We start from the raw sequence: 15,695 nt of genomic DNA on the forward strand, positions 1-15,695 counted from the left end.
ATCCGCCTTTAAGCATTCCTTCCACCAAAAAGGCATTACAACTTACAAAGAACATGAATCTTATCTGATCGAATAAGAGGCTTTACTCTCTCCACGTTAGTGCACGTGTTTTTCAACTTAAAATATCAACCCTTGAAGAGTTATTCTATCATTTCTTACAAGTTTGTTTGCAATCAGATTTCGTTTTATTAAGATCCTTTTAAGGCTTTGAAGCGTACATTCAATGGCTTCTACTTCAGCTTCATCATTTGAAAAAAGCTTCAAATATGATGTTTTCTTAAGTTTTAGGGGAGAAGACACCCGTAAGACCTTTGTTGATCATCTGTATCATGCGCTTTGCAATAGAGGCATAACCACATACAAAGATGATGAAAAAATCGAAAAAGGGGAAAGAATCAATGAGCAGCTCATAAGATCCATTGAAGACTCGAGAATTCACATCATTAGTTTTTCCAAGAACTATGCGTCTTCATCATGGTGCTTAAACGAGCTTGTAAAGATTATGGAGTGCCAGAAGACGCAAGAGCAGACTGCTTACCCGGTGTTCTATGATGTGGAACCCACCGAAGTCCGCCACCAAAGTGGGGCAGTTGGAGAAGCCTTTGCAAAACTTGTTGCCAAACATGAAAAGGGCAGCGGGCTGTTCTCCTTCTTTAAGTGGTTCACTCGAAAGAGGAAGAGGATGGTGGAAGATGTAGTATCTTTATCATTGCATATTGCATTTGTTAACATAAAAAATAAAAATATTTTTGTTTTATAGTTGTAGAAGTTAATACTAAGAAAGTTTTGCAATTTGTTAAACAGGAAATGAAGATGATGTTGCAAGATGGAGACGTGCCATGGAACAGGCAAGCAGTCTTGCCGGATGGGAATTGACGAATACCTTTGATGGGTAATACCTTCATCTCGTTTATATTGTCATATTCCTAGTTTAAAACATGAGTATATACGCACAGGGCAATACAAATAAGGGTTTTTCAAAATCTGTTTAAAAAATAAGAAATGTGTTAACCTTAGAACCGGTTTCACTAGTGATTAACAGTAGAAGAAGAGCTAGATTCTGCAACACAAATAAGATTACAAGAATACGAACCTTCAACCTGCATTTACTTCTTGAACGAACAAAAGAAACCTTTGGCTACAAGCTACTAATAAAACACCACAATACACCAACAAACGGTTCAATTTTTTTATTGATAAATTACAAACTTAAAAACTCAATCGTAATTACATACACCCAGACGGTTCTAATCCTAATCAAATAGTATATAATTTGTATCTAATACAAATACAGTTTAGGATAAGACTAAACTGAAATAAGACTACCTTATTAATTAATAAATAATAAATAAATTATTATTTGATTTCTCCTCAAAGCCACCCATGAGATTTACCGAACCGCCATTTATTCAAATATTGCTTCGTTTAATAAATTAATAACAATAAGATTTAAGTTTTAGTCGGAATTATAAGAAGGATCACTATTTCAAAGATACTTCTTCTATAAAATCCCAAGATTGTCTGATTTCCATTAACGAAAAAATCTTTTCAACAATTATCTTTGTAGTTTGCCTTTCATAGAAGGTGGGTCCAATAACGGTGCTCTGATATAGAATTGAAATAACTGTCCATGTGAGATGTTCACTAATCTGATTGAATCTTCTTTAAAACACAGGCATGAAGCTAAGTTCATTGAGAAAATTATTAAAGACATTTCACCAAAGCTACATTTAATCAGCTTGAATGTTGATGACAACTTAGTAGGCATGGAGACCCGGCTATTAAACGTGGTTTCATCTCTAGAACTTGATTCCAATGATGTTCTTATGATTGGGACAGGGGGATGGGAGGTGGTGGAAAGATGACTTTGGCCAGAGCTATTTTTGATCATATATCCATTCATTTTGAAAGTAAAAGCTTTGTTGAGAATGTCCGGGAACGTTCACAAGGCTCTGGTTTGAAGGAATTGCAAAAGCAGGTCCTTCAAGATGTCTTAAATGATCAAAAACTTGATGTAAAAAGTGTTTATGATGGAAAATGTATGATGAAAAAGATGATACATGGTAGAAAGGTTCTTCTTGTTCTAGATGACGTGGATCATATCGAACACCTTGCTGCGTTAGCAGGTACGCCTAATTGGTTTAAGCCAGGAAGTAGAATCATCATCACAACAAGAGATGAGCAAGTGCTGATAGCACACAAAGTGAACAACATTCATGATGTCAATCTGCTATCAGATCAGGAAGCACTTTGCCTCTTCAGTTGGCATGCATTTGGGAGAGAGATTCCAATTAACGGGTATAAAGAGTTATCAGAAAAGGTTGTACATTACGCTGCTGGTCTTCCCTTAACAATCAAAGTTTTGGGTTCACATCTTTGTGGTAGAAGTGAACTTGAATGGGTAGATGCCATAAATAGACTAAAAAATATTCCGCTGAAAGAAACTCTAGAAAAATTAGAACTAAGCTATAATGGTCTAGAAAATGACCAGAAAGAAATATTCCTAGATGTTGTATGCGTGCTGAAAGGTGAAACAAAATACAGAGCAATCAGAATACTTGAAAGTTGTGGATTTAATGCTCGAATTGGTTTAAGAGTTCTTGAGCAAAAATCATTAATAACTATCTCCAATGGAGACGGTTTGGACATCCATGATCATATAGAAGAAATGGGCAGGAATATTGTTCGGCGTTTGCACCCTAACGAACCTAGCAAACATAGTCGATTATGGATTAAAGAGGAAATTAAAGATATATTGGTCAATGAATTGGTAAGTTTCAAGCTTATATGAATGGTGGAAAACTAGAATGTTTTCTATTTTCTATTTCACATTTTCATAACAACTTCTTTTTATTATTATTTACAGGGCACCGAAGCAAAACGAAGTATACAACTAAATTTTATGTATGTTGATCGAGAAATCATTAACATAAATGGTCTTAGAAAGATGAAGGAACTTAGATTACTTCACATGGATTCTAGATATTTATATTTAGAAAACGAAGAAGTTAGCCAATGCTTACCAGATGCCTTACAATCTCTATGCTGGCATGGATACCCTTTTCGGTCCTTACCTGAAACATTTCAAGCAAATAGGCTTGTTAACCTTGACATGCGTGGTGGAAATATATCAAAACTCTGCGTAGGGGGGAGAAAGAAAGGTAAATAATGGTTGATTGGTTGTTTTGCATATCGCATTTAATGTTATATTTTGTCATTGCCCTAATAATCATCAATTTTTTTCCTTATGACAGATTCTCAATAAGCTTAAGTTCATTGACCTCAGTAATTCAAAGTTGAGAACTTTTGACATTAGTATGACTCCAAATCTCGAAATGTTAAATCTTAGAGAATGCAGAGACTTTGTTGAACTCCTCATGCCCGTTGAATGTCTAAGCCTCAAGGTCCTCGACCTAAGCCATTCTAAGGTGAGTAGCCTTAACCTTGGGAAGACTCCACATCTTCGGGGATTATATCTTGAACGATGCTCTTATCTTCAAGAAATTAATGCTTCGGTGGCATGTCTAAAAAACCTAGTCGACTTTAAATTAGAGCATTGCTTAAATTTTGCATATTTTAGGGTTGACAAAGAGCATGACTCAGCTTATCTTGATTCTGTAGCTACATTTGAAATAGATGTAAAATGCGTTGATCTATGTCCACTGCATCGTAAACATAGTTTGCCAACGTTTACGTTTACATGTAAATATGTTGAACTTCGACCTTCGTGGAGTGGAAATTTTGAGAAACTTATTTCTTTTGGGCCGTGCTTTTGCAAAAACCTTGAGTACATTTTGGCAACTATCTGTGGCTTACAACATTTAAGAGAGCTTACGCTTGAAGGAAGTATTCCTCAGGACCTGTGGCGGTTAGAAAGTTTAGAGATGCTATCTTTGTGGAGGCAACAATTTCAACTTCTTCCAGATAGCATTTGTATGTTAAAACATCTAAAATCACTTAAACTTTATTCTTGTTTGGCTCTTGAACAGTTACCTGAGAATATATGTGAATTAGAGGGTTTAGAAGTCTTACGCATAACGGGTTCTGAATCTTTACTAGATATTCCGAATAATATATGTAAGATGAGAAGTTTAAAACGTTTGAAGATCACCTTTTGTGATAATATTAAGAAATTGCCGGATGAACTTGGGAGTTTAGAATGCTTGGAAGTGTTAGATATAGAAGGTACAGGCATAAGTCGTCCGCAGAGCATTTATCAAATGAAAGGTCTGCGTATTTATGGGTCCAGGGAGCAACTTGAGTCGTATGGTTTTACAACCATCTTGAAAGAACAGTGGTGCAACAGATACTCGGTCTTAATCAGTCACAACATGAGTATCTCCTTACAATGTTAATCGCTACTCTTTTTAGCTTTGATTTCACAATAAAGCGACTTTCATTGTTCATTTTTCATGTATTTAGTATGATGATAGACAAATTAGCTTCAGAACCCTTGTATTTTTCTTATCAGTAATTCTTTCTAATTTGTAAAATAACCCGTTTTGACCCATGCTATTTTTTAAAACGACTCGTCCTGACCAGCCTCATCGGTTTGCCAGGTTTACAACAAATAATCTGATCCTAAGTTTTAACTTAAGCCTGCAACTTTTTAAAAGTATTTATCAACACAGATTCCATGTTGTGACTCTTTCGTAAAGATTATAGATAGAAACACGTACATTCTTGTACATTGTAACCATATGTTTAGTAATGGAACTGGTACCAGGTATAGAACACGAACTCACACACGAACGCGAATATTATTATTGAGAAACTTCACAAAACTCAATTACAATCTCTAACCCCAAAGCAATGGTATTTATAATCTAACATATCACGTTTAGACTACAACTAGGATTGCAAAATAATAGGACATAATAATTATACTAACAATTAAATCTAAGCACATTTAATTGTTTACAATTATCCACTCCATATTTAAATCATGTTACTTAATCTTGCACGCCAAGTAACGCCTTGAACCGAAATTCCCAACAATCACCCCCGGAATTTTGAACTCGAAACCGACAAGTCTTCAACTCCAAGTAATTCCCGCATCTCCTTGAATTTGATTTTCCCAAGAGCCTTCGTCAAGATATCGGCACATTGCTTAACACCAGTAACATGCTCGACACTTACCTCTTCACGATCAACACATTCCCGAATGTAGTGAAACCGAGATTTAGTGAGTTTGGTCTTTCCATGGAAAAACGGATTCTTCACAAGAGCTATTGCTAATGTATTATCAATACGTAACACCACTGCTTGAATATCCTTGTCGAATAACTCACTTATCAAGTCTTTTAGCAAAACTGCCTGACAAGCGGTTGCGCTTTGATGTGTGGTAGAAATATGTGTATTAAGTGTTTAGAGTCGTGTGTTTTGATTAGTTATATATTGTGAACACGATTACTTTGAGTGCGTTTGTGGTTATAGGTGTGCGGAGCTTAAAGAAGCTAATTTGGAGCATTCATGATAGAGTGGAAATGAAAATGATGATCCATGAGAATATAGAGAATTGAAATACGAAGACGTGGCCACAAACGGGGAGGAAAACGGAGTTGAAACGAAGATTTTATGAAGAAAACAGTTTGGCCTAGCAGGACTGTAACGCAGAGTGACCAGACCGTAGCTTACGGTCTGACAGTAGCTTACGGTGGCCAGACCGTAGCTTACGGTCTGACCGTAGCTTACGGTCTGGTCTGACAAAAAAAGAGATTTTGGTGATTTTTCTTCCATATTTAAGGCCCAAAAACCCTAATATCAAAATCATTCAATCATAATCAGTCTTGGGACTTCTTGGAGGCCATCATACACCATCCTAACACTTACCAATCATCACAATCATCCAAGTTCTCATCATCTCAACCAAGAATCAAGATCTTCAAGATGCATATGCTAGGCTAAAGTTTTAGTGACCATCTCTAGGCGTAGGGTGGTGTTTGTAAGCAAGACCTTCTGGTATTTTGAACTTTAATATTGGATTTGGATTTAGTTAATCATTCGGTTAGTTGAATCTTTACATTTGTTTATGCATTCAACAGTTTTTCGTAATTGAATGTTTTGTGTTTTTATCAGATTTGTGGTCATTAACTTTAAGGATTAAGTTCTTTGAGACATTGGCTCATTTATCATTTACCATTAAATCACTTACATTTATCAAACCTTAAAACTGGTAATCAATTAGGTTATTATTCCTCCAAACCAACTGTTCGGATTAAGTTCTGTCAATTAGTGAGATCAAATATTTAGTCCTTTGATTATAAGTGTAATCAATCGAGTTTTCAAATAGGTTTAACAATTGGTCTAGTCTGCTTCACAACCTGAAACCTAGAGTTTGGTTACATTTCTCTAACTGTTTACAAACAAATCATTATTTAATCTGCTTGACATCGTTTGTCCACCCTAGAATAATTAATTAAAAAGCCATTAAACTTGATTAGCACTTTCCACTGATTCCCTGTGGATTCGACACCTTATTTGCCCTAGCTAGTAAAGGTTTTATAAATGTTTTTGATTGACCTTTCGACATCAATCAAAATGGCGCCGTTGCCGGGGAATCAACGCGCAAAGTGTTAGTTTAGTGTTTTGTTTACTTTTAGTTTTATTTTATTTTTGTCAGTTTTATGTTTGGTATTTGTGTGTTTCATGTGCACTCAGTATGACGTGGAGTTGGGTCTATGACCCACATGAAGGATATAAGGCCGTGAAGGACGATGACCCGTAACGTACACATTCATATCATGGCCCACCTTCACCAAACTCTCAAGGCTTCTACAAGTCAGATAACTAAAGGAGCTTCAACGAGCAGGGTCGCAACATGCGGTACCAAAATTATTCATCGCCTCAATCTGATTATAAGGGTTATTATGGGTCAACAACTGGTAACCACGAAAACTCGTATCAAAGTAATTTTCAATCTCAGAAGAGAATTAATTGTTACCAGTTTGAGGATGATTCGGACTATGATAGTGAAGGGTCCGATACGCCAAGTTTTGTAAGTTATTAAGAGGAGGATGACTACTACTGCCATGAACATCCTCAACCAATATACGAGGAAGTACCTCAACATTATAATCATGGTGGTACATATCAAAGAAATTATCAACAAGATCAAGAAGATTCTTCGGGTAACAAAGAAGTTTCTTGGAAAGATGTTATAGATTTTCTGAAGGAGATGAAGAGAGATCAAGAAGCTCACAATAATCAGAGGTTAGAACTCCAGGAGACGTTTAATGACGCTCAAGATAAACTGGTGAGTCAGCTATTAGAAGAGGTGGCTCAAATTGAACGAGAACAAGAAAAGTTGGCTAGTGGTGCCATGGTTAATAAGGAAGTGATAGAAGAGGCTCTAGATCTTTCAGAGAATGAATTTGAGGATCTGATTTTGGATAATAATACCACACCAATTCCTCTAGTTACCGAAGAGCCAATGAATGCATCAGTTGTGGTTGATGATGAGGATATAAAGGGGGAGAGTTTGGATCTTTTGGGGCATGAAGTTGAATGTTTAGACCCGATTGAAGACATAGTAACCTTTAAAGAACCGGTGACTGAAGTAACCCAGGACCAGGTGAAGGTGAATCCCAGTCGTTCTCCCATTTTGGTCACGCATATAAATGAAGATTGGGGTGATGGTGCAAGTTCAAAGAAGAGGAAAGTGAGTTTGGAAGACCTTGAACAAAATATGGTGAAGTGGCCTTGTATTCGGTTTACACACATGTCCACCACAGAGAAGAAGGTATGGGCACAAAATTTTAATTACCGAGCATACACGGGAAATTCGATGGGAAAATGTTTGGTTCGACCACGATCGAATCCTAGTGTTTTAATCTCAAGAAAGAGGGTGTGGGCTCGATGTGTGAGTTGCCGGGCATATGTGGGAAACATTGAAGGTAAATGTTCATTCACATCGACTCATAATTGTTTATTAGACATCTTGAACATGAAGGAAGAAGAGGAGCCAAGATGTGTCAACTACCGGGCTTTTACAAGGAATTCGGTAGGAAAGTGTCCGCTTAGACCACCGTAAACGTCATACCAGGTAACGGCCTGACTGAAGACCTTAACAAAAACTTAGCGCAAATCGGGAGGCAACCCGGATTTTAATTTCAATTTGTATTTTATTTTATTTTTTTGTTTGTTTAACCGTTTTATTTCAAGCGTACCACTGTAGCAAAATTCAAGTGTGGGGATGCCACACGGAAAATTCGGAGTTTTATGGTGTTTCGATGAAAGAATTTTAAGTTATGAGGTTTCGGATATCCGACGTGCTTTCATGTTCCCTTTGCTACAGTTGATTCAGGTACGTGTATATTTTTGTTGTATTTGAACTTTGTGGGTGTAGTTCACTATAAACCCTCACGAGACCTTACTCGTCCACCCGGTCTACGGGGGGTTTAAAGGGCTTGTTGCATATGCTAAATGCAATCGTGAGTCCTACGAAAGTGAGTTAGGTCTTTTAACATTTTTACTCGTTTAACAAATTCAATTATGAAATTTATTTAACTCGGCTTGGTAATTATAATCAACAGTTTTGCAAACAGTTTAAAAGGCATATTCTAGTATTGTGAGAAGCATGCTTCTACACGTGTGAGAGTTTGCAGATATTGTTGAGTGAGTTGAGGAGACATGTTCATCTGGAGCAACCACGAGTGCACACGAGTTACCTATATTAGGTGATTTCGCTTTCATAGTTTTCTTTGTTTTATTAGTTGCATTGTTAAAAGTGTAATTGTATAAATTGTTATGACCATCACATTACGCCCGTTTTAAAAAAAATAAAATAATAAGCAGTAAATTTTAACCCGTCCTCGTTAATGTTCTTTTAAAAGTTATATTTTTAAATATTAAGGATAATGTCAACCTCAAGTGTGGGGATGGGGAAAATTGAAAATTTTGGCCTTAGAGTACCTTGATTGTGCGCAAAAAGCGGAATTCTAACTTGTTAATTGCTAGTACTAAAGCCAAGTAGAGGTCTTTGGTCATGGTCAGTTTTTAAGCTTCTCGAAAGTCTTCCCATGCAAATGGTTTTCAAAAATAGAAAATTAAAATGAACCGTCTAGATGGGCATAACGAGTCATGGGAACAGGTACACATGTTTATATCGTCAACCCTATTCCTCCGGTACGTGTGTGAGTTGACCCAAATATATATAATACACATATAATATATAGTACACACATGTCATTTGAGTGCTTTGATTGATGTTCATGGATTACGGGATCGTAGTTGGCAAAATGCAAAAGTGATAGAGGCAATTAGGTTAAGCCTCATCTGGATGAGCGAGAGTGTGGGTACTGGGGGTTGGGGCCACATACATTATACATATGAGGATGGTTAATGAGAGGGGCGGGGGGTTGGGTCCCTTAGAAAACCTTTTTCTGGACTTATTTTTAATTTGGTTAACCCCGACATTATGTTACGAGACAATCCGGCTTACTAGGTTTATTTGTAATTGCATTTGCTTTTTATTGTGTATTTGTATTTGTTCCAGTATTAAGCATTTCATTGTTATGATTTTAAAAATAATTGAGGAAAAAGCCAAAAATATGTCAATGTATATTCAGTTATGTATTTAGTAGTTTGTTTATGTAAAAAAAAAGGAGAAAAAAAAGCAAAATAATAATAATAATAATAAAAGTCAAAGAAAAGCTCAAAAAGAGTCAATGTTCTAGTCAGTATTGGTTGTAAATGAAAGTCAGTGAGTTTGTTTAGTTGTTTAGTCGTTGGAATAAATTAAGTCATTGTTTATTTAGTTGTTTTGTAATAAGCCAGATCGGATCGTCTTAGCTACTTCAAAAATTCCTTTCCATACCCTTACACTTGGCCCCGTTACAACTCTTTTTAAGACCTCTTGATTTGCATTTGTGTCAAAGCAGCTTTATGGATGAATATTTGCTTATGAGTGATATTGAGAGCAGAATGATACTAGCACATCTTTTTCTAGTCCATATATTAAACCGAGAGGAGAGATATTATATTATGAGGGGTATGACCATGTGTGCCTTAACCGGAAACAAAGTACACTCGTTTGGGCAGTTTCAAAAGTTTTAAAATGTATCATTAAATTATTTGGTGGGTTATCAACCTTGACAGTGTCAATTCTTGGGAATCGGGTATGACCTTATACCTCACTAGTATTAATACTTATAATTGATGAACCGTCGATCGAGGTGTATATGTTGCATGAGAGTTTCTTGAGGGCAAGTAAATGATAAGTTTGGGGATGTGATGTGTGGGTAGAAATATGTGTATTAAGTGTGTAAAGTCGTGTGTTTTGATTAGTTATATATTGTGAACATGATTACTTTGAGTGTGTTGGTGGTTATAGGTGTGCGGAGCTTAACGGAGCTTAAAGAAGCTAATTTGGAGCATTCATGATGGAGTGAAATGAAAGTGATGATCCATGAGAATATAGAGAATTGAAATACGAAGACGTGGCCGCAAACGGGGAGGAAAACGAAGTTGAAACGAAGATTTTATGAAGAAAACAGTTTTGGCCTAGAAGGACCGTAAGGCAGAGTGACCAGACCATAGCTTACGGTCTGACAGTAGCTTACGGTGGCCAGACCGTAAGCACCGTAGCTTACGGTCTGGTCGTAGCTTACGGTCTGGTCTGACGAAAAAAGAGATTTTGGTGATTTTTCTTCCATATTTAAGGCCAAAAAACCCTAATATCGAAATCATTCAATCATAATCAGTCTTGGGACTTCTTGGAGGCCATCATATACCATCCTAACACCTACCAATCACCACAATCATCCATGTTCTCATCATCTCAACCAAGAATCAAGATCTTCAAGATGCATATGCTAGGCTAAAGTTTTAGTGACCATCTTCGGGCGTAGGGTGGTGTTTGTAAGCAAGATCTTTTGGTATTTTGAACCTTAATATTGGATTTGGATTTGGTTAATCATTCGGTTAGTTGAATCTATACATTTGTTTATGCATTCAACAAGTTTTCATAATTGAATGTTTGTGTTTTTATCAGTTTATTGATTTGTGGTCATCAACTTTTAGGATTAAGTTCTTTGAGTCATTGGCCCATTTATCATTTACCAATAAATCACTTACATTTATCAAACCTTAAAACTGGTAATCAATTATGTTATTATTCATCCAAACCAATTGTTCGGATTAAGTTATGTCAATTAGTGAGGTCAAATATTTAGTCTTTTGATTATAAGTGTAATCAATCGAGTTTCCCAAATAGGTTTAACAATTGGTCTAGTCTGCTTCACAACCTGAAACCTGGAGTTTGGTTACTTTTCTCTAACTGTTTACAAACAAATCATTATTTAATCTGTTTGACATCGTTTTTCCACCCTAGAATAATTAATTAGAAAGCCATTAAACTTGATTAACACTTTCCACTGATTCCCTGTGGATTCGACACCTTACTTCCCCTAGCTAGTAAAGGTTTTATAAATGTTTTTGATTGAACTTTTGACATCGATCACGCTTGCCGAGTTGCCGCCATATACTCTGCTTCACACGATGAGAGTGCAACCGTACACTGTTTCTGAGAACGCCAAGTAATTGGTGAAGACCCAAGATAAAACATGTGCCCCGTAGTGCTTCTTCCATCGTCTTGGTCAATATTATGGCTACTATCACTATAACCAAGTAACACGTTTTTCCCACGAGTGTAAAAATACCAAAACTGAGAGTACCTTGAATATAACGAAGAATTTGCTTTATAAGAGTTGCATGAGATTTCTTCGGGCTTTGCATGTACCGGCTTACGACTCTGACAGAATACGCCAAGTCGGGACGGGTTTGTAAAAGGTACCGGAGACACCCGGCAATCTTTCGATATCTCGTAGCATCAAAATCTTCTTCGTCTTCAAATATAGAAACTTTTATACTTGGAATTTGATCAGGATTGCAAATCTCCATTCCCGCTTCTGCTAAAATTTTCTTCGCATACGCTTCTTGCTTAATTTTTATCCCATCGTTGCTTTGTGAAACTTCAATTCCGAGATAATAAGTTAGCTTTCCCAAATCCGACATCTCAAAGTTTAAAGCCATCTCGCGCTTAAACTCCATAATTAAGTTTAAATTGGAACCAGTCACGATTAAGTCGTCAACGTACACACCGACTATTAAAAGATCGGCTCCAATTTTCTTTCGGTATACCGCTTGTTCTTCTATGCACCGGTGAAACTTCATATTTAACAAAATACCATTCAACTTTGTATTCCACGCCCTCGGAGCTTGCCTTAAGCCGTACAACGCTTTGGATAATTTGTATACTTTGTGCTCTTCACCCTTTTTAACAAAACCGAGCGGTTGAGTAGCAAAAACTTGTTCTTTTAACTCGCCATGTAGGAACGCCGATTTGACATCGAGGTGATGCAATTCCCAACCTCCATTCACTGTGAGAGATAATAATAAACGAACCATTTCGAGTCTAGCCACCGGTGCAAAAACCTCGTCAAAGTCGACTCCGGGTTGCTGAACATAACCCTTTTCCACGAGTCTCGCCTTGTGTTTATTAAGCGAGCCATCCGCGTTTCTTTTAACCTTGAAAACCCACTTTAAACCAATCGCCTTTGCACCACGTGGTAACTCGGTCAACGTCCACGTATTATTTTTATTAATCGACTCAATTTCGACACCCACTTCGGTTTCGATTTTGCATCATCAAAACAAACCGGTTCATCATTAGCAAGCAATAACAAATCTTCATCAATTATACTCGAATTCAAGACATAATCATTAAAATGTACCGGGGTAACCGTGGCTCGAGATGATCTCCAGACACCCGGCTCAGGTGTAACTGTGTTGCTTGTACCATTCGGGCTTGTTGGAGCATTTTCGACTATCGGTTCTTCGTCGTCTTCTTCACCCCCGTCACCACTTGAACTCGTAGAGTTTGACTCAGGGCTCGACCCGATGTTTTCGGTATTAACGGTTCCTTCTCCGGTATCAATTTCATCACCAAAGTTAACCCAAAACATGCCAGGTGATCGATCCTTCTCGTTGATTGCCTCGGTACTTTTACCCCAATTCCAACTTTGCTTTTCGTCAATCATCGTGTCACCCTCTCGACTCACAACAATTTTCTTAGTCGATGGATTGTATAAACGATACGCCGCCAAACCTTTCTCACTCCCGAGATAAACTAAACGAGTCAAATGATCGTCTAACTTCTTAGTATTTCCCGCAACTACTTTTGAATACGCAACACATCCAAAAACTTTAAGAAATTTAAGATTCGGTTTCTTTTTTTGTAACATTTCATACGGTGTTTTGTCTTTTAACGATCGAGTTGGAATTTTATTAATCACATCGGTTGAATGCCTCACCGCTTCACCCCACATATAATTCGGTTATTGTCTCGCTTTTAATATGCTCCGACTAATATCCAATACCGTGCAGTTTCGCCTATCCACGACACAGTTTTGTTGACGTGTATATGGAGCGGTTAAATGCCAATAAACAACTCGTTTTCAGAGAACCGATTGAAATCACGAGAGGTAAATTCCCCCCCTCAATCGGTTCCCGATCGAAACGTCTTGATTTTCTCACTATTTTCCGCTTCCACCATGACTTTAAATCGCTTGAAGGAATCAAACGCTTCACTTTTTTCCTTCAACAAAAAAGTCCACATGAAAAGTGAAAAATCATCTATCAAGACAAACACATACCTATTTCCGGCTATGGTACTAGGAGTAATGGGGCCGCATAAATCTCCATGGATTAGTTCCAACGCTCGGGTTGCTCTAAAATTCGCCGACTTCGGAAACGGTTTCCTCGTTTGCTTACCGACTAAGCACGAGTCACAATTTGATTTTCTTGATCAACTTTTGGCATTCTAACGACATATTATTTTTCACCATTTGTTTCATAGACTCGAAATTTAGGTTTCCTATTCTCGCGTGCCAAAGCCAATTCAAATTATCAATCCCGGCTTGTAAACACACGGGTTTCCCCGTCTTTAATTTTATCATATAAAGACGATTCTTGGATTGAGTAACCCGCATCAACAATATTCCTTGATCATCATACATCAACAAGTAATCGTCTTTCATACGAATATCACAACCACTTTCCATTGCTTGCCCAAGACTAATAATATTACTTTATAAACTAGGAATATAATAAATGTCGGTCAATAATTGTTGCTCCCCCATTTTATCGACTAGCAATATCGACCCTTTTCTGCAAATATCAACATAAGACCCATCTCCAAATTTAAGTTTGCCATTAACACGCTTATTTAACTCATAGAAAATAGATAAACTACCCGTCATATGGTTGCTCGCTCCGTTATCCAGATACCACAAGTTTTGTTCGTTCGAACCACCCTCATAATATTTTGGTATAACCTTATGTTCATTCAAGTACACTTTTTCTTGAACAGACTGCACCATATAGAGGGACGGGTCTTTTTCTTTTGCTTCGGCCAAATGTGCTTATCTCTCTTTCCTTCGTACCAGACACCTCGAAACGAAGTGACCAAGTACATCACAACGAAAGCATTGAACTTCTGAGTAATCCTTTTTACCCTTTCGTTTATCCCCTTCGTTGACCCTCCTTGTGAACCACGGTTCTAACTCCCACGTCCACCACCACGTCCATTACCACGTCATCGGTTCGAACCTTTCTCGCGCCCCTACTCGATTCGCGTGAAAACTGATTCGAAGAGGATTCAAAATTATTAAACAAAAGTTTACCTTCTTCAGAACGCAACACGTGCCCTTTGATACGCTCCTCATAAGCATTGAACCTCCCGACAACATCCTCAAAACCGACTGTTTTAAGGTCTAACACTTGCTCGAAGGATGCTACAACTTGGATAAACCGGCTCGGCCGGCTTGTGAAGAATTTCTGGACTAGCTTCCTTTCTTCATACGGTTGTCCAAGTGTGGCTGCTTTATAAGGGTCGCGGTCATTCTCGAGGCATACTCGTCAATGGTTTCGGTTTCTTTCATCATCATACCGTCAAATTCACGTATTAACGTATGAAGTCTAGCATCCTTCACACGTTCCGCACCCATATTTCTTGACTTTATGGCATCCCACATCTCTTTTGCCAATTTAAAATTACCGATTTGGAGTATTTGTTCCTTGGGAATCGACAGAAACAGAAGCGCCTTCGCAATGTTATTTTTCTTCGCGTCATTAGAGCCCGGGTTAATTACATCCCAAACTCCATGAATCCCAAAAATAACCTCTATATGCATATTCCAAATCATGTAGTTCGTTTTCTTCAAACGCGGACACTTAAACGACCCAGAGATCGTCTCTTTTCCCGTTTGGCTCGCGTCACCCATCTTGTTTTTACGGCTGCATGTTTTTGAAAAATCCTTTGGTGTAACTGGTTCAATTTTCCAGCCTACACGATTAAACCCAATTCCGAATCTGACCCGAACATGCCTTTCGGTTTCAGAAGCAAACACAAGTGATTCTCTTTCAATTGAAACAGCACTAGTTTTGCTTTTGAGCCTTCAAGATCATGGACTCTATTTGTTTGGTGAATTATTAATAAATAATGCAATAATGGAATTCACTTTACTGAATGTTTTTTTTTATCAAACTAAACTCCTTGGTCAAAACAAACCATAAGTCACGTGAGAGGTTGAACAACCTCCACCTTGATAATTGTACCTTCTTTACAGTTACCTCAACAAAAGAACAGGATTCTAATCACCAACCACCACTTGATATTCTTTTCTTTTGCTGAC

The 15,695-nt window shown here is 37.5% G+C and overlaps 1 protein-coding gene and 1 pseudogene across 3 annotated transcripts in view; both read left to right on the forward strand.

Moving 5' to 3' along the window:
• The window catches only part of LOC143598803 (TMV resistance protein N-like), a 113,507-nt pseudogene extending 109,152 nt beyond the window's left edge, over nucleotides 1–4,355 (forward strand). Inside the window, exons 4-6 of the transcript XR_013147183.1 lie at nucleotides 2,316–2,770; nucleotides 2,867–3,161; nucleotides 3,255–4,355. The product of XR_013147183.1 is annotated as a TMV resistance protein N-like (transcript). The remainder of the gene's footprint in view (nucleotides 1–2,315; nucleotides 2,771–2,866; nucleotides 3,162–3,254) is intronic.
• LOC143598662 (TMV resistance protein N-like) overlaps nucleotides 1–15,695 on the forward strand; it is a 171,903-nt gene that overhangs the window by 116,519 nt on the left and 39,689 nt on the right. The gene's annotated exons all lie outside the window — the stretch shown is intronic.

Source organism: Bidens hawaiensis, unplaced genomic scaffold (assembly GCF_021521415.1).
Source record: "Bidens hawaiensis isolate Kalapana, Puna unplaced genomic scaffold, B.hawaiensis_p1.1 tig00001904_1, whole genome shotgun sequence".
NCBI lineage: Eukaryota > Viridiplantae > Streptophyta > Magnoliopsida > Asterales > Asteraceae > Bidens > Bidens hawaiensis.